This window comes from Schistocerca cancellata, chromosome 8 (assembly GCF_023864275.1).
Source record: "Schistocerca cancellata isolate TAMUIC-IGC-003103 chromosome 8, iqSchCanc2.1, whole genome shotgun sequence".
Lineage (NCBI taxonomy): Eukaryota > Metazoa > Arthropoda > Insecta > Orthoptera > Acrididae > Schistocerca > Schistocerca cancellata.
This window is the reverse complement of record NC_064633.1, coordinates 458376425-458401094: the sequence shown is the minus strand read 5'-3', so window position 1 is coordinate 458401094 and position 24670 is coordinate 458376425. Positions and strand designations below refer to the sequence as shown.

The 24670-nt window shown below is 43.0% G+C and overlaps 1 pseudogene; it reads left to right on the top strand.

Annotated features, from left to right (window-relative positions):
- LOC126095626 (coiled-coil domain-containing protein 6-like) overlaps window positions 1-24266 on the top strand; it is a 39211-nt pseudogene extending 14945 nt beyond the window's left edge.
- Window positions 24267-24670: the final 404 nt, after the last annotated feature.

Below are 24670 nucleotides of genomic sequence, written 5' to 3'. Positions count from 1 at the left end.
CTCCATTCATAAAAAAAATTTCTAAGAAAATCGATGTGAAGGACTCCTCACTTTCGATAACAAACTTCTTAAAAAACAAACTTCACACTTAAATAAAGAAAGAAAATAATTAAAAATTAACAATAATAATAATAATAATAGCATAAAATTATTCTTCTCTTGTCAATATAAACATATTTTTGAGAATAATGTGGAAGAATATAAAAATATAAATTAGTAATACAGACTAGCATAGAACCAGAATAACGTGGCTGAACAGTAGGCAACAAAATTTAGATAAAGGAATAATTTTTGACTGACTTAGACAACGATTCAATCATTGCCTAACTTCAGTGCAAAAACTAAGTTCGAAGGGTGGTGATATGTAAGGTGTCAGGCAAATCCAACACCTTCCATGAGAACCTTGACATAATAAGCAAGTCCAGTAGTATGTCACATAGCTCCGAATAAATCATGACATTATATTAACCAAAGTAATACGAGTAACAAGTGAGCAAATGGAATACCACAGACTAACACAAGAATGCCTAAATGCATGTCATAACTTCCCACCATGAGACAGACTCAGTTCCGAGGGGAGAAACGAGAACAGAAGCTGAGAGCAGAACTGTGTTAAGCTAGAAGGCCCTACGATAAGGGACGGACACCCACGTCGCCAGCTAACCACCAGGACCACCCCCCAGCCCATGTTAAAAGCTAGAGCCCTCCAGAAGAACAGTATAGGTCCTACGATAACACAAAAACGGCCACACCAGCCGCAAATTTTAGCGTCAGACTTTTTCGCGTCTCTGTTACGTTGCAAACGTTAAAAACATTGCCCCACCACGAAAAGTAACTGCCAGGACCACCCCCCAGCCCATGTTAAAAGCTAGAGCCCTCCAGAAAAACAGTATAGATCTTACAATAACACCTAAAGGGCCACACCAGCTGCAAGTTTTAGCGTGAGACTTTTTTGCGTCTCCGTTACGTTGCAAACTTTAAAAACATTGCCCCACCACGCAAAGTATAACGTTTGTCATTGGATAGACAGAATTTTTGTAGGCGGAGCTTAAGGTTAACATTGAGACCCTGATCGGTCAGATGAAAACACAGCCAGATAGTTTTTTTAAACCAACTTCGGTAAATTGTAGTAAGGAGAAGTTAGGAGAGAGTTGCTTCCGAGTCGGCGAGGTGCGTGGAGCGGTGCCGACCGATACCCCCTGACACTGCCTAACCAACGACAAGGCAATGAACGCACGCGATGCCGCATAACAGCGCATAAAGCTTTACTCAGAACTGCAGAAGTATCATCTGTTACATCCCCGTTTTGCGTAGTACTAGTGTCGATCGTCAATTAAAGCTCATGGTATTCACATTTGCTACGTAAGTTAAAATCTGAAACGCGATGATTTTTCTGTTATATAATTATTGAGAAGCCACATCGGCCACTGTAATTTACGACAAGTTAGATAAGTAATTAAAGATAATTGAGGGTCACTGTAGACCATTCTGATTGTTTTCTCTTTTGTGAAACTTCATTTAAACCTAGATTACAGATGTGATATGGCATAGGTTATCCTTCGATCCATTGTAGAACGTGGAAACCCATTCAGGGAATATTCGTTCACATTTTTGTTGAATGCAGTTGGTTTTTATCATCCTGTATTAAAACATTTCCTTTTATCAATAGTGCAATTTATAAACAATGTTTTGTGAGTAGAATAAACTTTCCAACGGTAAACTTAACTGCTTTTTCGACGTTATTTTCCCAGCTAACTAAAAATAGGAAAGCCTTGAACCCTTCCACTAAATTTAGTTAGTATTAAGATTCTTTTAGAGGGAGTGCAGTGGAGCTGACGCTGAAATCATTGAGTATTTGGTTATATCATCGCTAGTCTCACTGAACTCTTATGAACTCTACATGTCATGTGTGGTCTGGTGTCTCCTTACCAGCAACAGGTCCCAGGGTCAAACTAGTCAATTCCATAAAAAATACGCTCAGAGCGTTGTTGCGCGAAAGTGGTAGGGAGACACGACATAGAACAACAGACACCACGCAGAATGTTAGAAAATAATCCCTCTTCTTTGCCCGTATCCTATGACCGACTTCCCTTCTCCGTTCAAGAACTCCTCTCGTTTTCTGCCTCCCATTCTATCCCAATCTACTTGCGCTTTTCTCCTTTCCTCTACCAATTTCTTCCATTCCTCATCAAACCACGGTTTCCCCCTGTTCTTCTTAATTGTACCTGTCTCGTGGGCCCCTACCACCACGACACAGCGCGTCTTCAGGGATACGGTCTTCAGATATGAAAATAAGCAGTCGCGGACAGCCGGTGAAGAGCAGGCGATGGCGTGATGAACCATCCTTGTTTCTTCTTCTCTTAGTATCAAATCTATTCATCAAGAATCAGCAACATTAATGGGCATGGGTACCTTTGAAGTAAAATATTCTGGAAGTAAACTAGGTTTCCATTCGGATCTCCGGGCGGAACCTGCTTTGAAGAGATTCAGGCCGAAAGGAACTTTCAGGTTGGAACATGGAACGTTAAAAGTTTGAACAGGCCAGGAACGTTTCAGACACTATTAGACGAATTAGTTAGATGCGATGTAGACATTACAGCTATTCAAGAGACTCAGTGGCAGAGGGAGGGTAGCATAAAGAGGGGTAACTGTACATTTTTCTATGGAGGTGCGGAAGCTCACAGTTTCGGAACAGATTTTGCAGTACAGAGAAAAGTGCTTCACGCAGTCAGAGATACAACGTTCGTTAGTGACCGACTATCAGTAATAGTGTTGTCCGGCCGGTGGAATAGACTAGTAGTAATTAATGTACACGCACCAATTGAGGACACTGAAGAGGTTGTTAAAGACGGCTTTTATGAAGAACTAGATCAACTGTGGGCTGAGTTCTCCTCATACGATACAAAATTAATCATAGGTGATTTTAATGCAAAGATGGGGAAGGAGGAAGCGTTCCGGCCTACAATTGGGAAAGAAAGTTTGCATAACATATCGAGTGATAATGGCACAAGGGTGGTTAATTTTGCTGTTTCAAAAGACATGATTGTTGAGAGTACATATTTCAAAAGGAAGGACATTCATAAAGCAACTTGGGTCTCTCCGGATGAACACACCCGAAACCAAATTGATCATGTTCTTGTAGATCGGAGATGGCACGCTAGTATAAAAAATGTTAGAACTTTCAGGGGAGTAGACTGCGATTCTGATCATTTTCTTGTAGTTACCAAAGTTCACCAACAGCTATCTACAGCACCATCAAGGTGTCACAATGCAGAACTTGTTAGGTTCGACACTGACAAGCTAAATGATGAAAACTTTAGAATAAGGTACATGATAGAAATTTCAAATAGATTTGATGCTCTCAAGACACACGAAGATGAAGACGAAGATGTAAATAAACAGTGGGTCACTATGACGAATAATATCAAAGAGGCAGCGAAGGTCACAATAGTCGGCAGCTACCGCTTCTTTTTTTGTTTTTTTGTTTTGTTTCTTTGTTTTTTTTTTTTTTTTTTGAACAAAACGTACGAAAGTCTTAGTTAACGACATGTGGAGGCAATAAAACTACATGCCTCCATAAACAAGTAAAACTGAATGTAAGCTAATGGGTATGACGCCTGAGATAAAGACGAAAGAAGGAGTGGGGACGTGGTAAGACGGTAAGACGTGCAGACATCCCTTCGCTGGGCAGCTGAGGCTTGGAGGCAGAGGAGCTGAAATATTTTCAACAGACAAACTCAAACCGCGACCGCTAGACCACAAAACCAGATGCAGTGTAGAGCAAAGTAGATTGTGCTTGCTTCGTTCTCGAAACATTGCTACACTGCCGGTTTATGGTGACTATATGCTAGGTGGCAATGGCGGCGTTCTCCCAACAAAACTTTAATTCACCATAATTCGTATAATTTGTACGAAATATATATGAAATATATACAGAAGCCTTCCTAGTGTATCAGTGTAGCTATTAGCGAAAACAATATCAAAATCTCTACAGCAGTTCCAGAGATTAGCCTGCACATACAGACGGACGTGAAAAGGAGACTTAAATTTGCACATATAGAGAAGAGAAGAAGAGAAAAGGAGGTACTTAAACAGTCAAGCCTTCTTTGACATTGGTAAAAGGAATATTTAACAGCAGGATCCGTACCGATTAGCGCCCACAAAGACTGACATTGCTCACCAGGCCGTACTGGATGATAGAGCTATGTTACGTACCTCGACAAACAAGCTTGTTTGCAGCTTGATAAGTACTACACAACCACGATATTTCTGCACTTGACCTCTCTTGACCGGTATCGGAAACACGCGGTTGCGAGTTGCCGGGATGGAGACGTAAAATGTTCACCTGATTTCATATAAATCGTCTGTATCCGAAAGGCAAGTGCACTCTGTAGCCCTCCTCTCCCCCCCCCCTCCCCCCCTTTTTTGAGCTGCAAGCCACAGCCCCTGAGTGGATAGTTCAAGAGTTGGCATCTGCATCATAATTTATTTTAGTAACAATTTGATTAATATCCTCCAAAAATGTATGGTACAGGAGCAGAATATTAAACGTCATACCGTATCTATCGAAATGATAATCTGATTGAGTACCAATTTGAGATTTATTATCTTAGACACAGAGATAACTCAATGAACACTGTAATGATTAATATAATTATAACCAACCAACCAGTTGCAATGGATAAAGAAACTCTTTACCTAGGTTTCGACAAATATAAATTTGGCTTCTTCAGAATGATTCTGTAATATAATCCATAAAAAAAAAATGATGTGAGAATGAGCTGTTGGCCAAGTGAAAGGGGACCTACTACGTAGCTACGGTTCCCTACGTTCTATTGTGAGCAAGATGAAATTTCAGGTAGACTAAAAGTTTGGCGACGCTGTCGAAGAGTGATTGAGTAAGATTACTCATCTATAGTATCATACATGCAACAATCCCTGGTGTGGCCACAGTGATATGGTGCACGAAGCTGAGAGCGTCAGCATGAACAAACAAGTCCCTTCTTTGACTGTGAAGTCGGGTAATGGGTAGACAGCTATCAACACTGGGATGCTCTGCAGGCTGCAGACAATGTCGTCGACCTAATTTACATGCTGCGACAGCGGATATTTTCCCGACAAGTCACGGATTAGGAAGATACCACATTCCGACAGACGAGCACGAATGGGACCTGCGAAACTCTTTCCGGGCTCCCGTGACAGCAATGTGTCGACCAACAATTTGTTCTTCTACTCCATGATGAAACACACACTCTCTCTCTCTCTGGCGGTCCAGGAGAGTCACCATCACCTCTCTCTGGCGACCCATATGAGACTCCTCGGAAACTCTTCTCAGCGCACCAACTCTGGAAAATACGCGCGCCTCTGCCCCTCCACGCTCCAATACTTCCACTCTTGGCTGTGCTCGAGATTGTACACCACTCAATTTCGTACCGTACGTCGCGCACAGCCCCTCAAAACCACTATGTATATGTGTTTCCGTTGGAGAAGATTGTTGCCAAGTTTGAGTTGCGCTCTGTGATGTCAGCATGGAGCATCTCCAGCCCTCGAAACATTTCATTCCTTTTTGCCACACGGTGGAGGACAGAGGCGTGACTGCATCTGAGCACTGCAAAATAGCGTCTACGTGTGGTCCCTATCTCTCGGGCACTCACAGTGTCAAGAGGTCAAATATCGAGGACGTCATCCCCATAATGCACATGCCTGGTACCAAGATAGTGACCAGTACGCCTACTCAGCAGTAAAACTATTTTTCGAGACACCAGCCAGTCGCTCCAAATTTCTGTCAAGCATCGTCCTCTACGTCCCGGTTGATATAAAAGGGTACAGAAAACTTTCTGGGAACTCTCTGGCCCGACCACATGCGATTATCTCAAGCGTAGCACTCCTCGAAGAGCGGCCACGCTCAGAGATTCAGCAGAAAAATATAGAAACGAGAGCAGAGCCAACATCCAGTTTAATCAGTGAAGATGAGGTTACTGCTCTCAGTACCCGATCACACGTTATTCGATTACCTTAATCGGACCACTCCGACCGATGACATTTAGAGTGACAGAAATGGAAAAAAAAATGGAAGAGGACAAACCAACAAGGCCTTGGCGTCTGTTATGGTGACACAAGTACAGTGGTGACCAAGGAAAACGTAACGGAGTGCCAGTGCCTTGAAGTTCTCTGTGCATATCCTATCAAGTGGTCCAGCGTGTCCTTCTCAAATATCACGATAAAAACTCACGATAAGCCCACCGAAGTGCCCTCGCTCTCAGGTGCAATAATATTACGATCGAGAAAAATGCGCACGGACAGAGCGATGACCTCTGCAGCAACACGGACTATCAGCACCGCTACTGCACATGCGGTTCTCCATGAAGTGACTGAGGAGAGATGGTCGCTGACAGTTATGTGCCCAGCTACGTCACTGCACATAGGAGTGACACTTAGTCGTCTTTTCAGACGCGTACCTGCTCCGTGACCAGCATTAAGATAAGTGTATCCCTGTGTGGAGGCTGCGAGGAGAAAGAAAATTGCCAGATTGCGTTCATCATCTTCTCGCAGGCACGGCACCTGATAAACTGGTATGGGTTGGCACTAGGTGTACAACAAGATAATCTTCTCTTGTTTCCACAGCGGGTAGTTTGGACGGGAGCCGTTCCATTTCCGATGCGTTCAGCCAAGTGGCTGTGCCCTAGCTTCTAGGTTTTTGTGATATCATGTTTCAGCAAGATATTGCAAGACCGCATATTGCCCGTGCTCTCCTCACTGACACGTAACAGACCGCTTTCAGAAGCATATCGAACAGATCGGTCCCACAACTCTCAGTTCTTTAAGAGCAAACCATCGCGCAGACTGCAATTAACAAGATAATTGTAATGTCACAAAAAGTAATCTCTCCCGTGCGAATGATGTAATATGTAAATCACTATGAAATACCCACATACCAAACCTACGAAGTTCAGTCAATTGGCAGGAACATCTGAAATTGTCGTATTATGGGTTAATATAGGTATAATCCTGTGTTAAGCTTTATCGCTTATTTTCGTTTCGTCGGGCAAAATACTTGTAGCAATGTCCGGAATAGAGTGAGAACTGCTATTATCCATCTTTTTAATTAAAGTATGTAACAAAATGTACTAATCTTTAAGGTAATTATGAACTTTTGAGAAGTTATGAAACCAAATACATGTAAACAAATTTTCGCTGTCGTCAGTCCCTTACACAAGCGATGGTCGTTCGTATTCGCAACTACGAATACGTCTCCCGTATTCCTACAGGAATAACTTACAATAATCAACATTACAAATCAGGATTGTGTTTGATGTAAAAACAGTACTGTTCTCTGCCTGTTTATATTTTAAGGCAGAAACAGAATATTAATACACCTCCTTTCATAACATTACACAAGACAGAGGAGGAAACAAACCAAACATTTTTACGTTAAACATAATTTCATCCTTTGTACATTAACAATCAGCGAAGAGTCGGCTGACATTATTTTTAACTGTCTTTTATTTTCGCGGATTGACGTCCACTAAAAATAAGACTGTTTGTCTCGCGGTTATTATTTTAGACTTATCGCATTTGTTACACTGATTTGGAATACAGGTTAAGAGCTGGTATCCATCAGCCTCCAGTCGCAGTTACCATCTTTCCCAGCACAAGGCGTCACAGGACTCGCTTCATATCGATTGGCGTGTGCGAATCACGCAGTATTCACGAAAGAAAAGAGAGAATGCCGAGATATCAATACCAGATCTTATGAGTGGGGCGCAACAGCTTGTGAGCATGTGAAAAATAAAAAAAAAGGATACATAAATAAAAATAGACGTGAACGGAGTGTACTGGTCTGCCACACCGGCCAACAGGAGCAGCAATATTGCGGAACTACGCTGCTAAAATTAATTAGTAGGGCGTCTGCCATACTAAATTGAGCAATAAATGAGGACTAGGTACGTTACCAAATTATACCTTATCTTTCACAAAACGTCCTAGGTCCTTGACATAAAAAGAAATGAAATGACCGATAAATGACGAAAACAAAGTGGAAACAATCATTCACCGCGCCGCGTTGGACGTTTTCGTTGGACTTTGAGAGCTTCAACAATGTATATGCCCTACGTGACCGTTTATCGCTGCCTGACACATACATGGCAATCTCCGTAAAAGTCTACAGAGTCTACACTGTGGATCTGTTCCCGTTCTGGAATGAGAGCCCATCAGAGTTCTTGGAGAGTATGTGGCGGAATAGGACGACAACCAATGCGTTTTTAAAACATGTCTCACATACGCACGATTGGGTTTAGGTCGTGACTCAACGTCGGCCATTCCACTACTTCGTTGTCCAGACGTTTCTCCTTACGCCCGCCACACAGGCCGTAGCATTAGAAAGAATTCACGGCCATTACCGTGTGCAGCAGCCACCACGTGATCCCTCAGGATCTGTTCGGTGTCCTGTCTGGTGATGAGGCGACCGTGGACAACGACGAGATCTGTCTGGCTGTCCACACTGAAGATTTCTCAAAACGTCACCAAACCTTGGGAATGTGTCGATTTTCCTGGACAACATTTGGCAAATACTGTTCATCACGGGTCTCCACCCCCGATCACGACCACCACCTTGCATCAGGTGTATGGATATGTGCGTGAATAACACGTTTCGCCACTGACGAAGTTGCCACTAGACATGGTGACAGCTAAACTGAAGGTGAGCTGCAAGATGTTTCAAGCTGGGTACTCAAACAAGACGTATGGGTCGCAAGGTCCTTCCTAGCAACCTGTTCTTTACAGTCTGATCGGTGCTCTGGTGAGATCCGTAAGACGCCGCAATCTTGAGATGGTCAAATGTCAGTCTCCAAGTGGGGTTGTAAAGCGTCGGCGATCTTGTCCAACTCACCTTGTGTACTGACCTGTTTCCCTGTTGTGTGCCCATAACATATGGATGACACATGGGGTGGCACTGGCATCTACAGGAACAGGGCCAAAAGTACATCCGTTTTGGATTAAACACACCGTCCTTGCAACTTTCACTGTGTTAAGACGTCGCGTTTGTGCTTGCTGTGCTCGCCAGAAATTTCGGCGACTTAAATTCCCGCGCCAGCGTCTCCTGAACTTACCACAGTGCGGCGCCGCAAGCATCCCTGAGTGTGGCGCCGTCTAGTTGCCGCAGTGGCTTACCGGACACTAGGACTGTTGATATTTTTAAAAACGTCGGGAATCCGATGTATCGTTATTTCAAAAAATATCATTATCAGCCCACGACATGTCGGAAAATATTATCGATACGTCTTTAAATGACGGAAAAAATAACGATGTACTGGCCAAAGCAAATATTGGCTGCACGTTGTAAATATACTGACAGTGTTGGCGTTGTATATTTAAGTAGTGATTTTGGTAACTGCAGGTAAGTGACAAAATAAACGGTGTTACATGGGTCCGTCGTTCAGTTTCGTCACATGTCGGAATTGTCTGAAACACTTCATGTCGACTTCCCTGTTTTTCTGCAAACGTCAGTGACCTAGCAGTTGTTGTGCTGGCGTAAGCTGATGCCAACACTCCGATCGGCAAAGAGGCTGCATGATGATCGATAGTAGGCACTGGAGCAAACGAACCTATCAGGAGAGGGCCCAAAGACAAACTCGCAAGAAACGCGCCACCAATGCCCTCTCGATCACCAGTATTTAGATCGCCGCCGCCAACCACAGAGCCCCGTCAGTCATCCAGGGAGTCACTGAGTCAAGTATTCAGTCACAGACAAGTCATTTGCAGTCGTAGATGGAGTCTCAGTCCAAAAAATGGTTCAAACGGCTCTGAGCACTCTGGGACTTAACTTGTGAGGTCATCAGTCCCCTAGAACTTAGAACTACTTAAACCTAACTAACCTAAGGACATCTCAGACATCCATGCCCGAGGCAAGATTCGAACCTGCGACCGTAGCGGTCGCGCGGTTCCAGACTGTAGCGCCTAGAACCGCTAGGCCACTCCGGCCGGCGACACAAAACTGGCGACGATCATAATTCAGTACAGATTCTGCTTGCTTCTCTTGTGTTGTAACTTATAGGGGTGCTCATTTCTATTTGATAATTTGTTGTTGTGTTCTTGCATGTATTCCGCGAGGGGAGCCGCAGAACTAATCAAATTTCTCTTTTCAGAGGCTTTGCTTGCTTTTTCTCTATACCGCATTTGTGTAAACCATGGCTATCCTACTCCTTCCAGCCCGTGCCCCCACGAATCAGCAACAGATGGCCAATGTGATGGATCTTTTTCAGTTTCAGAACCAACAACCTTGCTGACGACGGTACAACAACTACTGGCAGCACAAGCCACGTCGGCCGCAGAACAACCGACCAACCGACCAGCCCAACACGTGCCGCCAACTAGCATACCAACATTCCGGCAATTAAACGACACCGAAGAGGAATGACTCGAATACCTAACACAGTCCAAGCACATTTTTAAGTTCATAGAGATAGAGTTCAAGGTACTGTTAAGCTACAATAGTTTCTTTCAATTGCGGGGTCCCAAGTGTTCAGGTTAATACAAAAACTATTCCCAACTGCGTTCCCAACGAACTCATTTATAACGAAGTAATCACTGCATTAACTAAGTACTATGACCAGCATATCCAAGTAGCTGCAGCCAGGTATCAGTTCTTTCGCTTTCAGAGAAATCCGGAACAGACGTACCGTCAGTGGTACACAGAACTAACGGCCATGACTAGGAAGTGTTAATTTAAGTGTAGTTGTGGCAACTTCTACAGTGATTTAATGATTATCTTTGCAATAACATTCAGTGTCCCAGATAGAATACGGGACCAAATCTTAAAGTACTCAGACCCATCACCATACTCCAGATCTTTGAGCAGTATGATTCGGGTGCCATAGCGATCGATACGTTTGACCAGGCCCCGATGTATCGGATCGAGTCGCTCCTTGCTCGCGACCGCCCCAAGCAGCCGCAACGAGTGCTTACACAGCCGCGTGGACAGCCACATGGACGTGTAAACAGGTGCCTCAGTAACATTGCTTAATCGTGCCACTGAAACGTCCCCTTAGAACAATTTTAGAATTACTGTGCTGATAAACCTCTTACATTATTTGCTTTTCAAACAGCTGAGCAAAACTGAACGTACTCAAACATTCACTAAAGTGACACACAATATTTTTAGCGCAACGCAATCTGACTTTCAAAAATCCCTGAAAAAAAATGGCCCTGACTAACATTAACCTATACCTTTCACAAATCACTTACCTCACAAAAATCTTCGTTACTCAAGCTACAGCAATACAGCGAGCGCCACTATTACCAGCTAAATAACAGATTCAAACTACGGAAGGCACTAACTACTAGTAGCCATAGTTAGCAAATGAAAGATTTTAATAGAGAACAAACAATGTATCTACCTTAATAGTCATCAAAAGTCATAATATATACAGCAGTTCATGACATCCAATTTTTACAAATTTCAAAACTCCGCCATTTCTCTCCCCACATCCACCACTGCTGGCGGCTCACCTCCAACTGCGCAACGCTACGCGGTGTTAACAGCCAACAACCCGACACTACAATGGCAGACAACAATGCAAACCAGCCACAGACTGCACACAGGACAGCCAGTGATTTTCATACAGAGCGCTATGTGGCGTTACCAATAAAAAACCTATACAGTCTACTTACACCAGATATGAACAGTTAGGCACACCATACCTTTATAAACCTAGCAAGCACCTCACTGCTTACAACGGACAGGAAATTCCAGTGCTTCGACAGAGTAGTTTGCCTGCCACTTAAAAATCTCACACCAGGACAGTGAATTTTAGCGTTGAAACAAAGAGACAGTGAGGACATTTTCGTTTAGATGCCTTTGATTTGTTTGGCCTTAGCATCCACGATAATGCACTGTCAGTCTCTACATTTGCACCAAAATATAGTATCGGTAGATTGCTTAAAGAATTTCCTGAACTATTTTCAGTAGGAATGGGAAAAGCAAATAACTTCGTAGCGAATGTTACATTGAAAGACAAAGCGCAGCCTCAGTTTTTCCTTACCCGACACGTTCCAATTGCTTTAAGAGACAAGGTAGCCAGTGAACTGAAAGAACTGCAAGATAACGGTGTAATTGCTCCCATTCAAGCTAGTCAGTGGGCAAGTCCTCTCGTTTTGTTGCCGAAGCCTTCTGGTGGCAGTCGCTTTTGTGTTGAGTTCAAGTCTCCAGTCAACCCACAGACAGTAGTTGACACTTACCCGTAACCTCGCCCTGAGGAACTCATGGACAGGCTTGGTGCAGGACGTTACTTTTCTAAGATAGATTTGCGCGATGTCTGTTAGCAAATTCCGTTGGATGAAGAATCACAAAGTCTTTGTTGTAAATAAACACTTAAGGGTGTTCACGTATTTGCGTTTGCCCTTCGGCAGTGCTTCCGTACCAGGCAGTTTTCAACGTTACTTCGAAGAGCTGACTGCAAAAGTGTCATTTTGTTCAAACTACCTTGACGATACTGTCGTCTTAGGTCATACACCAGAGGAACATATCAATTTGCGTACTCTTTTTCGAGTGTTGTCAGAAGCAGGACTGAAATGTCGTCTCGAAAAGTGTGACTTTTTTCAGACTGAACTACAGTACCTAGGTCATGTGATAAACAGTTAGGGTGTGCACCCCCTCCAATTTCATTTTCTTGCCATCTCCCACCTGTCTGTTCCTCGCAATGTGTCTAAACTGCAGTCAGTACTAGGCAAGATGACACACTACATTCGGTTCATACCGAATGGCGTTGAGATCGTGGCTCCTTATCATCGCTTGCGTCACAAACATGTTCCTATTGTGTGGAATAAAGACTGTCAAGAAGCCTTTCAGAAAATAAAAAATGCTTTGCTTAATGACGTATGTTTAGTATATTTTGACCCTGTAAAGCCTGTAGTATTGCAAGTCGATGCTTCTTCCTACGGAATCGACGCTGCACTTTTGCGTAGAATTGGCGCACAAGACAGACCCATTGCTTTTGCTTCAAAGTTGTTAACTCACACTCAGTGCAATTATTCACAAATAGAAAAATAAGCTATCACTATTGACATAATTCCATCACTATTTGTATGATCGCAAGTTCTGTTTGGTGACAGATCACAAGCCTTTGCAGTCTTTGTTTCATGCGTCGAAGTTGGTTCCTTACACGCACAGCTCAAAAATTGCAATGATGGGCTTTGTTGCTTTCGCAGTATCAGTATGAAATTCTGTACAGACCTCAGGCAAAGCATGACAATGCAAACGCCCTATCTCGCCTTCCGATTGGCCCAGACTCTTATTTTGATGAATCTGTCACATCTTGTTGCCATATCGATGCACAGGAATCTTTTCCTTTGCACTACAGAAAAATTACACAGGCTATAGAAGCAGACCTAGATCTCAAGATTTTGTTGCTTTACATTCGCACGTCTTGGCCTTGTTCGTCGAACAGCATCCAAAACTCAGTTATGCGCCGATATTTTCCACTTTGTCATAATCTTTCAATTCAACAGCATGTCATTCTATTTCAAAATGACAGCGGACAATCGCGTGTGCTTATTCCCGAAGTGTTGCAAAAGAATGCGTTGCAGTTGCTCCACCAAGGACATTGGGAATTTTTCGCACTAAACATTTAGCGCGCTGGCACTGTACTTGGCGGGGCATGGACGGCCATATTGAACAGATGACTTCTCAGTGTCACGCATGCTCGGAGAACCAATCCGCCACAGACATTCTCAGATTGGCCTAAGACTCAATCGCCATGGCAACGAGTGCACATTGAGTTTGCAGGACCATTTTGGAACACTCGTTGGCTCATAGTGGTACTCTTTTAGCAAGTTTCCATTTGTGGTGCCTATGGCTTCTACCACATAACATAGCACCGATCAAACGTTGTCCATATTTTGCATCGAAGGTTTGCCAGAAGTACTTGTGTCGGACAAGGTATCACAGTTCACTTAACGTGATTTTGAAAGTTTTGTGAACGAAATGGCATTCCTCACCTAACAAGTCCTCCCTGTCACTCGTAGTCCAACGGAGAAGCTGATCGCTTCGTCCGCACTTTTAAGCAACAGATGGGCAAGCTTTGCACCACCCACACTGCAACTCTTTCTCGCCTCCTATCTCTCCCACCCATGAGACGGACCTTCACCGACGAAACTTCTGCATGGCCGCCACCATCGAATGCTGCTACACTTGCTACACCCACCACAGCACCTGACGCCACCAATGGTCCACAAGTATCGCTTTGCGCAGCGCGATCTCGTTCTTTTTAGGGTTTATGGCAACCGTGGGCGCTGGAAAAGAGGCTTGATCCAGGAATGCGTTGGCACTTCTATATATATATGATTGCAGGTCCCGATGGTTTGCAGCGCCGCCACCACAACCAGGTTCGCGCACATTATTTGCCCTGTGATCCTGATGCTTTTATTCCCCCAGATTCACAGCTTCACGGAACCACGAGGCCTTCGCAGCTGCCCACTGGTGCTCCCTTGCCCCCACTGTCCCTGATCGCCGACTCAATGGACCAGGGCTGGCTGTTGGCATCGCTGTCGCCGTCATTGTCCCAGGACAAGCCCTCAGGCCTGGATGTGTGGCCTGGCAGCAGTTTTCCGGAGGATGTTCGTATTGCTGCACAAGCCAGATGGCAGGGTACAGTCGGGAGTATGCTGTCCTCTACAGCTACGGCTCCCAGCTCATCTCTACAGTTAGCGTCCTGCCTCCCTCCCCATTGTCGTTGGCAGTCTGCCTACACGACAGCAATGCAGCAATTCGGGGTGGAGGCATGTGCTGGTGTAAGCTGTCGCTAGCACTCCGAATGGCAAAGGGGCTGCGAGAAGATCTATAGAAGGCACCGGAGCAAGTGAGCCTATCACAAAGGAGGCCCAAGACAAACTCACAAGAAACGGGCTACCAACGCCTTCCTCGACCGCCAGTATTTAGATCACCACTGCCGACCGGACGGCTCAGTCAGTCATCCACGGAATCACTGTATCGAGTCTTGAGTTGCAGCCCAGTCACTTGCAGTCACAGACAGAGTCTCAGGCAGAAAATAGCTACCAGAGCAGTGTACATAGTGGACTTCTGCTTCACCAGTAGTGAGGCTAACGTGGGCTACTACGGAAGAGCTTGTACCACAACACTTGGACTATCAAGAACCCTGTTAATAGGTTGGGTTGTTTGGGGGAAAGGACAAACAGCGAGATCATCAGTCTCATCGGATTAGGGAAGGACGGAGAAGGAAGCCGGCCGTGCCCTTTCAAAGGAACCATCTCGGCATTAACCTGGAGCGATTTAGAGAAATCACGGAAAACCGAAATCAGGATGGCTGGACTCGGGATTGAACCGTCGTCCTCCCGAATGCGAATCCCGTGTGTTAACCACTGCGCCCCTCGCTCGGTCCCTATTCAAACATGGGTACAGTTGTGTTATAGAAATAGGGTACTGGCACCAAACAACATCCTCTCCTTGCTTCCCATGGTACAAGCCTATAGTGACAACGCGACAATACAAAAGTTGTACTATAAAAATTGCTAGGTGAAGTTAAATGTTGCAATTTCTGTTGAAAGCTACTAGCGGCAACTAAATCAGCGTTTTCCCTCACGTGTCTCCGCACACTGTAATGACTAATCTTGTCATTTAGATTTTTGTTCATCAGTTTCAGCAATTCATTTTGAAGAATACCGATGCGAAGGAACAGCACACTAGTTGCGTTAAAATTGTTCTAACGCAGCTGGTGTGCTATTTCTTCACATGGGATGTCTCGTTATTCCATTCACACCAACCCCTAAAGCAATCAGACTTCATCTTTGTGCCATCTATAAGTGCTTCACACAGTCAAAGGGAAAGACTGGACCTGATGAAAGCTCAAAAATTAGTAAGATCCCTGCACACAGTGAAAATAAAATTATGTTCCACCACGATTTCAAAAGAACATCTTCAAATATTTGTCGAAAATTGCGAAAAAATATAACGTAAAATAAAAATACCGACTCTCGATCTTGCCACTTCACTGTCGATGTATCGGCGGAAGGAATGTTCTCTCTCTCTCTCTATCTATCTATCTATCTATCAGGGAATACCGATAACTCTATATATCGACGATTTATCAATACAACTACCCGACATCGCAGGAACTGCTGCTGTCCGCATGGAGTCTGCAACGTGATAGGTTCAACTTCGCCACGGTCTTCCTGCAGCACGCCGTTCGCTCCATCGACTAAAGTTGTTAACTTGCTCGGTATCGGTGTCAGTGCCGGTCACCATCACACTAGTCATTTGTATACTAGTCGATTTGTGTACTAGTCGGTGGCCGTGATGAAGAACGCTTGTTACTGAGGTTTAAACTCGTTGGGTGGCGCTAAGCGACGTGGCTGATTTGTCTGTGCAGCCGGTCGGCCCGGTATGGCACGTAAACAGGAGTCGATGATGATTGGGTTGTAGATGCTAGATTTTACTGTGGACGAACACTTTTTCAAAACTGTGAATGGTTTTGAGTTGCAATGTTTTCTCGTTTGGTAAATTAGACGGTAGTGCTACATGTGTGCCTTGTCGAATCGTTATCTAGGCGCATTCTTCATAATTTGAGTGTATGGCTATGTACTAATCAAGTAAAACTTTTCTGTTATAGACGGGATGCGTTCTCAAAATCATTTATCTTATGTGTGCTAGCTTGCAAACCTAAGTCACAAATTTATATTAGGGTTGCTTTCAATTGGAATTAAATGTCTGAAACACTGCCTCGTTATAATTGTGTGAGAAACTGTTTGTAATTAAGCATTCTGAAACTCTGCCTTGCTATTGACATTATTGTGTGAGAAATTGTCTGAAGTAATTTCAGATTCATTATTAAATAATAATTATTATTATTTTGTGAGGAATCATTACAATAAACTTGCTGGAAATGTTGAGGGTTTAAAATTCTGATACAGAAATTGTGAGCGAGTGTTTTTTAAAATTATCTTAACGCAATGTTTGTTGACTTTTCCTATTGTAATAAATGGATGTCGTCTTAAACGAATATCACACCGACTTCATCCTAGCCCTTCCACTTACTATAACTGTCACAGCATTGCACGTGCTTCGTTGAATACAACACCTACAAATGACAACTGACGTCTCTGTACGTCACTAGAAAATACTGGGGCACGTCGGTTGTTCTGAGAATCACCTGACACTATAATATGGCTACATTGAAAGTGAAGTTTTCAAGCCATGCAGTAAGCCCACAGTATCAAAATAGATTTAACATACCAGACGTTGATTCTCGTGTTCCCATAATTATTCTGAACACTGTAGCTGTCAAGGTCCCGATAGGCCACAATCCTGTCACTGTCGGATCCAGCATGTACTGACAGACATTAGTCCTTCTTCCACGAGGAACGTAGGCTTCTCACAAACAGACGTCATTCATGTGCGATTTCTGAATGGCAAACTTGCTATGTAATCTTTGCTTGTATACAGAATGAAGATGGCGTTACTCCAACCCACTTTGTGTTGTGGCGCTGAAATGTTAATCATTTGCGTATCCGAGTATGTAAAACTGAGATATCATGTAATGATACCACTGCAAAGGCATCAAAGTTGGCAACGGAAATGCAAGTTTCTGTCAGACGCCGATAGATGTCGTGCAGTATGCGGTGGACCCAGTGGTGCCACACCTCCAGCAGCTCCGGATTATGGGCGCCCTTTACCGCCGCAAGTCTGCCGCAATCGGACAGCTCACTCGCACTCAGAACCACTTCGCTGCGTGATACTATGCAGACGCTGACTAGCCGCGGTTCCAACACCAACATTACTGCTTACACGGAGAGGTCCACAGTAGTGGGATTGACTTTTTGAAATCTTTTATATGGTGATGTAGATTAAGGTACAAGATACCTCACCCTAAAACCATTCACCCTGGTTGGCCCTCATATGCTAGTAAGCGACGAAAAAATATTTTGAAATTTCACGTGATGCTCTACAGCTTTAAAAAGAGTATTAATAGTCAGACAGTTGCCGTAGTGTAACAGTTATCATTTTGTCCACCATGGAAGAAGGTGTGGATTCAGATATCGTCATGTACTTTTACATTTTTAAATCTTTATCTAAATTACTTTTACATTTTTAAATCTTTATCTAAATTACTTCTATCGTTACTTTCATTCAATTTACTGGTTTAAATGTAATTTTTATGCCCCTTTGTTAATTCATTTTAATCAGTGTCCTGACTGGAAGGTGTGGATTCAGATATCGTCATGTACTTTTACATTTTTAAATCTTTATCTAAATTACTTTTACATTTTTAAATCTTTATCTAAATTACTTCTATCGTTACTTTCATTCAGTTTACTGGTTTAAATGTAATTTTTTATGCCCCTTTGTTAATTCATTTTAATCAGTGTCCTGACTGTTTCAGTTGTTCTTATATTTTCTTCCTCTCATTCTTTCTTTATCCACTTGGAACCCTTGTGCATGTGAAATTAATTACTGTTATTTACTGATTTCGATTTAATTCCTTCCCTTTTATTATCTTACATTTTCGTCCATATTACTGCATTTATTATTTTTATCCCTCATTTTGCTGGATTTCCGTTTTAATTTTAATCCCTTTTTTCGCTTAAATCTTCAACTGTATTATTTTGTGCATAATACAATAAGAAACTATGTATTAGATGTTTATATGACGATCTCCATCCAAAAAACTGTACATCTTGTAACGAAAAATACATTTTTGACCCCACTACATACTCAATATGAACAGATTATTTCGTCTTTTGTTTTTAACCAATAAATTGGCATTTTCATATGTTAAACATTATGATAGATAAATAAAAATAATGGAATTCACATGCACAGATATTCCAAATGGAAAAAGAATGATAGGAGGAAGAGATGAACGCAACTGGAGTAGTTAATACACCGATCAAAATGACGTGACAAATGAATAAAAATAAAAATAAAAACATTTAAACCAGTTAATCGAGTAAAAATAACGACCAGTCATTTCGATAAAAATAAAAAAAAATCTGACAAGATTCGAACCGATAACTTCTTGCAAGTGAGGATCGCACAATAACTGTTATACTATGGCAACAACCTGATTAACGTTACCATTTTTAAAGCTGTAGAATATCACATGAAATTCCCAACTACCTGCAAACGAGGGCGCACCAGGGTCAAAGGTTGCTGGGTGGTATACCTTATATCTTAACCTACATCACCGTATAGAAGGTTTCAGAAAGTAAGTCCCACCGTTGGGGACCTCTCCTTGTGACATTTTTCGCTGCATTATTTGAAGCGAGTTTTCATACGCTTGGGGAAATAAAAGTTAAGTAAAGCTATTGTTTATCGTGTTATCTTGTTTCCTAATCATTTCTGCTCCAGTCCAGCTGTCCTACGACAACAGTTGCTGCACCACTGTGAAGCCCGCCTCTCCTTATCGTTGTGTACGCAGACATGCACAACAAGAGCACTCCAGACAATTTCAAATTTGCTGTGCGCCGCCTTCAAGCTGATGTACATTTAGTGGCCAGCAGTGGCTGTTACACAGTTTGAGTCAAAAAGGGCTTAACAACTTTGGAATGATACAGAAATTTGTTGAGATAACTTACAGAATCGACAGATGTGTCATTTTCTAGCAAACAATCTCAACAGTAATTCACATAGTGCAACAGTACCGTATTCCGCCACCAGGAGCGCCAGCGTAGTGCAGAATTAAACTGGCTATTTCGATTGGTGGGAGGCGTATTTTGATTTCATGAAACGAACTCTGCAACAGCTGTTCGATGTAATTTCGCACCGAATAAGCGAAAGAAACTCAGAACAGGCCTGCAATTTACTCTTGGCACAAGAACTTCGTTGAGACGGACTGTTCACTGTGCTGATTATGTCTAACACGTTAGGGTAAGCTTTGTCCACGGTCCAAAAACTCAAGGCTCTTGCGTTTCGCGAGACTGGCATTCCACAAAACACTGTTTGGCGAGTACTGCGTAGAGGTTTACACTTGAAACCGTTCAGATTCACAATGGCACAACACATTAGTGATGCAGATGAGGTTGCTTGTGGGGAATAATATTGTGTGGAAATTTTGAATCGGATAGAGAATAACGAGACATTCCTGAACACAATATTGTTCGGCAATGTGTCAACATTTCATATCAGCGGCACGGTGAAAACCCACAACTGCAGAATATGGGGAAGCGAAAATCCACATGCAACCCTGGAACATGTTCGTGACAGCTCCAAAGTTAATGTGTTGTGTGCCCTTAGCAAATTGAAAGTATTCGGCCCTTTCTTCTTCATCGGGAAAGCTGTCTCTGGTATAGAGTATCTGGACATTCTTGAAAAGTTTTTAATTGCATAGATCGATGAAAATGATCGAGATGGGATTGTTTACTATCAGCAAGATGGTGCACCACCTTATTTCCTCACGGAAGTTATAATTTTTCATCGATAATCGCTTCCCAGGACTATGGATTCGATATGAAGGAGAATCGGTTGGCTCCCCACACTTGACACCACTCGATTCTTTTTCTGGGATTTCATGAAAAACGGTGTGTATGTTCCTCCCCTACCAAACAATTTAGCCGACCTGAAAAATCGAATCAACGCTGCCGTTGCACTAGCTACGCCTTATCTCTGCAATGAATGTGGGAAGAAATTGACTGTCGGTGGGATGTTCGGCGCATCACAAATGGTAGTTACATCTGACCAAAATTAGAAGCTCATTTACGAAAGGTACGCAATCCGAAAAAGTGAAAAATTTGTCGACAAGAAGCAGCACTGCTTACAAGGGAACCTCCCCATCGCACCCCCCTCAGATTCAGTTATAAGTTAGCACAGTGCATAGGCTTTGAAAAACTGAACACAGATCAATCGAGAAAACAGGAAGAAGTTGTGTAGAACTATGAAAAAATAAGCAAAATATACAAACTGAGTAGTCCATGCGCAAGATAAGCAACATCAAGGATAGCGGCAGCCCAAGAGCGCCGTGGTCCCGTGGTTAGCGTGACCAACTGCGGAACAAGAGGTCCTTAGTTCAAGACTTCCCTCGAGTGAAATGTTTAGTTTCTTTATTTTCTCAAAGTTGTGATCTGTCCGTTCGTTCATCTGTTCACTGTAATAAGTTTAGTGTCTGTGTTTTGCGACCGCACCGCAAAACCGTGCGATTAGTAGACGAAAGGACGTGCCTCTCCAACGGGAACCGAAAACATTTGATCGAAAGGTCATAGGTCAACCGATTCCACCACAGGAAAACACGTCTGATTAATTCTATACGACACTGGTGACGCACGTGCGTCACATGACAGGAATATGTTGTGGAGGAGGAGGAGGAGATTAGTGTTTAACGTCCCGTCGACAACGAGGTCATTAGAGACGGAGCGCAAGCTCGGGTGAGGGAAGGATGGGGAAGGAAATCGGCCGTGCCCTTTCAAAGGAACCATCCCGGCATTTGCCTGAAGCGATTTAGGGAAATCACGGAAACCTAAAGCACGATGACCGGAGACGGGATTGAACCGTCGTCCTTCCGAATGCGATATGTTGTGGACCCACCTAACTTGTACACTTGGCGAATGGCTAAAAAGATTCTTCTACCTTGCCCGATTTAAGTTTTCTTGTGGATGTGATAATCACTCCCAAAAAAGTGATGTAAACGTAAGAGTTTGTCACATAAACTACAACAAATGAATTCAACAGTTTCACAGTCGCATAGTTTTCCCTGTGCTCTTTCAAAACATATGTTTGTAATATTTTCGAATCTTTTCCTGTGCAGACCGTCAAATCCTGCATATGTCCAAGCAAATCTGAACATGTCCTGGAATTTTGGAGAGCGAAGTTGACTATGAGTGAGTGCCTGTACTTTGATAATTATCTGAAAATAAAAAATTAAACTTTCCACTCGAGGGAAGACTTGAACCAAGGACCTCTCGTTCCACATCTGCTCACGCTAACCACGGGACACTATCCTTGATGTTGTCTATCTTGCGCATGGGCTACTCAATTTGTATATTTTGCTTATTTTTTTCATAGTTCCACACAACTTCTTCCTGTTTTCTCAATTGATCTATGTTCAGTTTTTCATGGCCTATCCACTGTGACAACTTATAACTAAATCTGAGGGGTGTGCGATGGGGAGGTTCCCTTGTAAGAAACTTGACGTTTGTAATAAGAACTGTTATGTAATTCTCCTCACGACTTGCTGTTTATGATGAAGAGTACCAAATCCAGTCTTATTTCGTTTCGAAGAAGTACCAAATCCCGGTAACCAATCGTTGCTCGTCTCGGTAATGATGTCACACACAACATGGCCGATATTTGTTTACATGACACAGTATGTGTTTTTTTTATGTCCATTTGAAGTTTTTGGTTAAATTGTGGAGTATGATGTATCAGATGAATACTGTGTATCACCAACAGAAACTCCAGAGCAATGTTACCAAACTCAACACAATTCTCCACCGAAAGTTACCAAATCCGTTTTTATTTATACAGTAACAATTTAAAAAATAAACATTTAACAGAGATACTTGGCGTAATGTGTCTCAATGTTGTTGTTGTGGTCTTCAGTCCTGAGACTAGTTTGATGCAGCTCTTCATGCTACTCTATCCTGTGCAAGCTTCTTCATCTCCCAGTACCTACTGCATCCTACATCCTTCTGAATCTGCTTAGTGTATTCATCTCTTGGCCTCCCTCTACGATTTTTACCCTCCACGCTGCCCTCCAGTGCTAAATTAGTGATCCCTTGATGCCTCAGAACATGTACTACCAACCAATCCCTTCATCTAGTCAAGTTGTGCCACAAACTTCTCTTCTCCCCAGTTCTATTCAATAGCTCCTCATTAGTTATGTGATCTACCCATATAGTCTTAAGCATTCTTCTGTAGCACCACATTTCGATTTAGAAAGCTTCTATTCTCTTCCTGTCCAAACTATTTATCGTCCATGTTACACTCCCATATATGGCTACACTCCATACTAATACTTTCAGAAACGACTTCCTGACACTTAAATGTATACTCGATGTTAACAAATTTCTCTTCGTCAGAAACGCTGTCCTTGCCATTGCCAGTCTACATTTTATATCCTCTCTACTTCTACCATCATCATCATTTATTTTGCTCCCTAAATAGCAAAACTCGTTTTTTACTTTAAGTGTCTCATTTCCTAAACTAATTCCCTCAGCATCACTTGAGTTAATTCGACTACATTCCATTATCCTCGTTTTGCTTTTGTTGATGTTCATCTTATCTCCTCCTTTCAGGACACTGTCCATTCGGTTCAACAGCTTTTCCAAGCCCCTTGCTGTCTCTGATAGAATTACACTGTCATCGGCGAACCTCAAAGTTTTGATTTCTTCTCCATGGATTTTAATTCCTACTCCAAATTTTTCTTTTGTTTCCTTTACTGCTTGCTCAATATACAGGTTGAATAACATCGGGGAGAGGCTACAACCCTGTCTCACTACCTTCCCAACCACTGCTTCCCTTTCACGTCCCTCGACTCTTATAACTGACATCTGTTTTCTGTACAAATTGAATATAGCCTTTCGCTCCCTGTATTTTACCCCTGCCACCTTCAGAATTTGAAAGAGAGTATTCCTATCAACATTGTCAAAATCTTTATCTAAGTCTACAAATGCTAGAAACGTAGGTTTGCCTTTCCTTAATCTATCTTCTAAGATAAGTCGTATGGTCAGTATTGCCTCACGTGTTCCAATATTTCTATGGAATCCAAATGTGTCTTAATATCTGTCTGAATATAACAACAATGCTACAAGACAGTCTGATGCTGCTGTGGTTCTAAAACTTTTTTTTTCTCTCTCTCCTCTAAAATTAGAGTTTATAAAATTTGATACCTTTTGGAATCGAGATTCTCAAAAGACGCTTTTATGTGAAACTTGCGGTTGTTTGCTACGAAGTGACACACCTGCCGATTCTGTAAATTATCTCAATAAATTTCTACATCCTTCCAAAGTTGTAAAGTCCTTTTTGACTCACCACTTATTTTTCGGAAGTTTGACTAGTGCGTTTTGGAGAGTATATATTGTTGTCATTGTCGGATGTCGACCTCCTCCGTCAGCACGGGGTTGTCGCCATCGCCGCCTGACAGCTGGGCTGCGAGCACCGTGGAGCAGGTGGCGGGCCTTCCTCGGCGCCGGCGTCATGTTCGCCGGTGTTTATGGAGGATGCAAATGCGGCCGCGCTCGTCGCGTGGATTTGGAGAGCTCCGCGGATTCGCAATATCGACGCTCCGCGGCGCGCCGCCGGCTGCACTCCTGGGGCGCCCCGGTAAGCCTCGCTGAACGGCCGACAAGGCGAAGCTGCCTCACGCCAGCCGCGATAAGCGCGCCAGTCTACTGGCGCCAGTGCCACCCGAGGGTGGGACAGGCGGTACCGTACGTGCCAGCGCGCTGGTGCTCAAAACACCTGCGCTCTCTTCAGCTAAAATTCGCAGCTCTCATCCCAGCGTATCACTGTTTGGAACTATTGTACGGGTAATTTTAAAACTAGGGGAGCCACAGCTAAAGTAGTTTTACATACTTGACTGACCAATTCACACAGTACATCAGGTGTACGAGAGGCGTTTGAAAAATCCGTACAAAAATAAAAACTACTTATTTGTTTGACGTAAATCTTTTTTATTTTTGGACATAGGCTCCTTTTAGACTTATACACATCGTCCAACGCTGTTCTAAT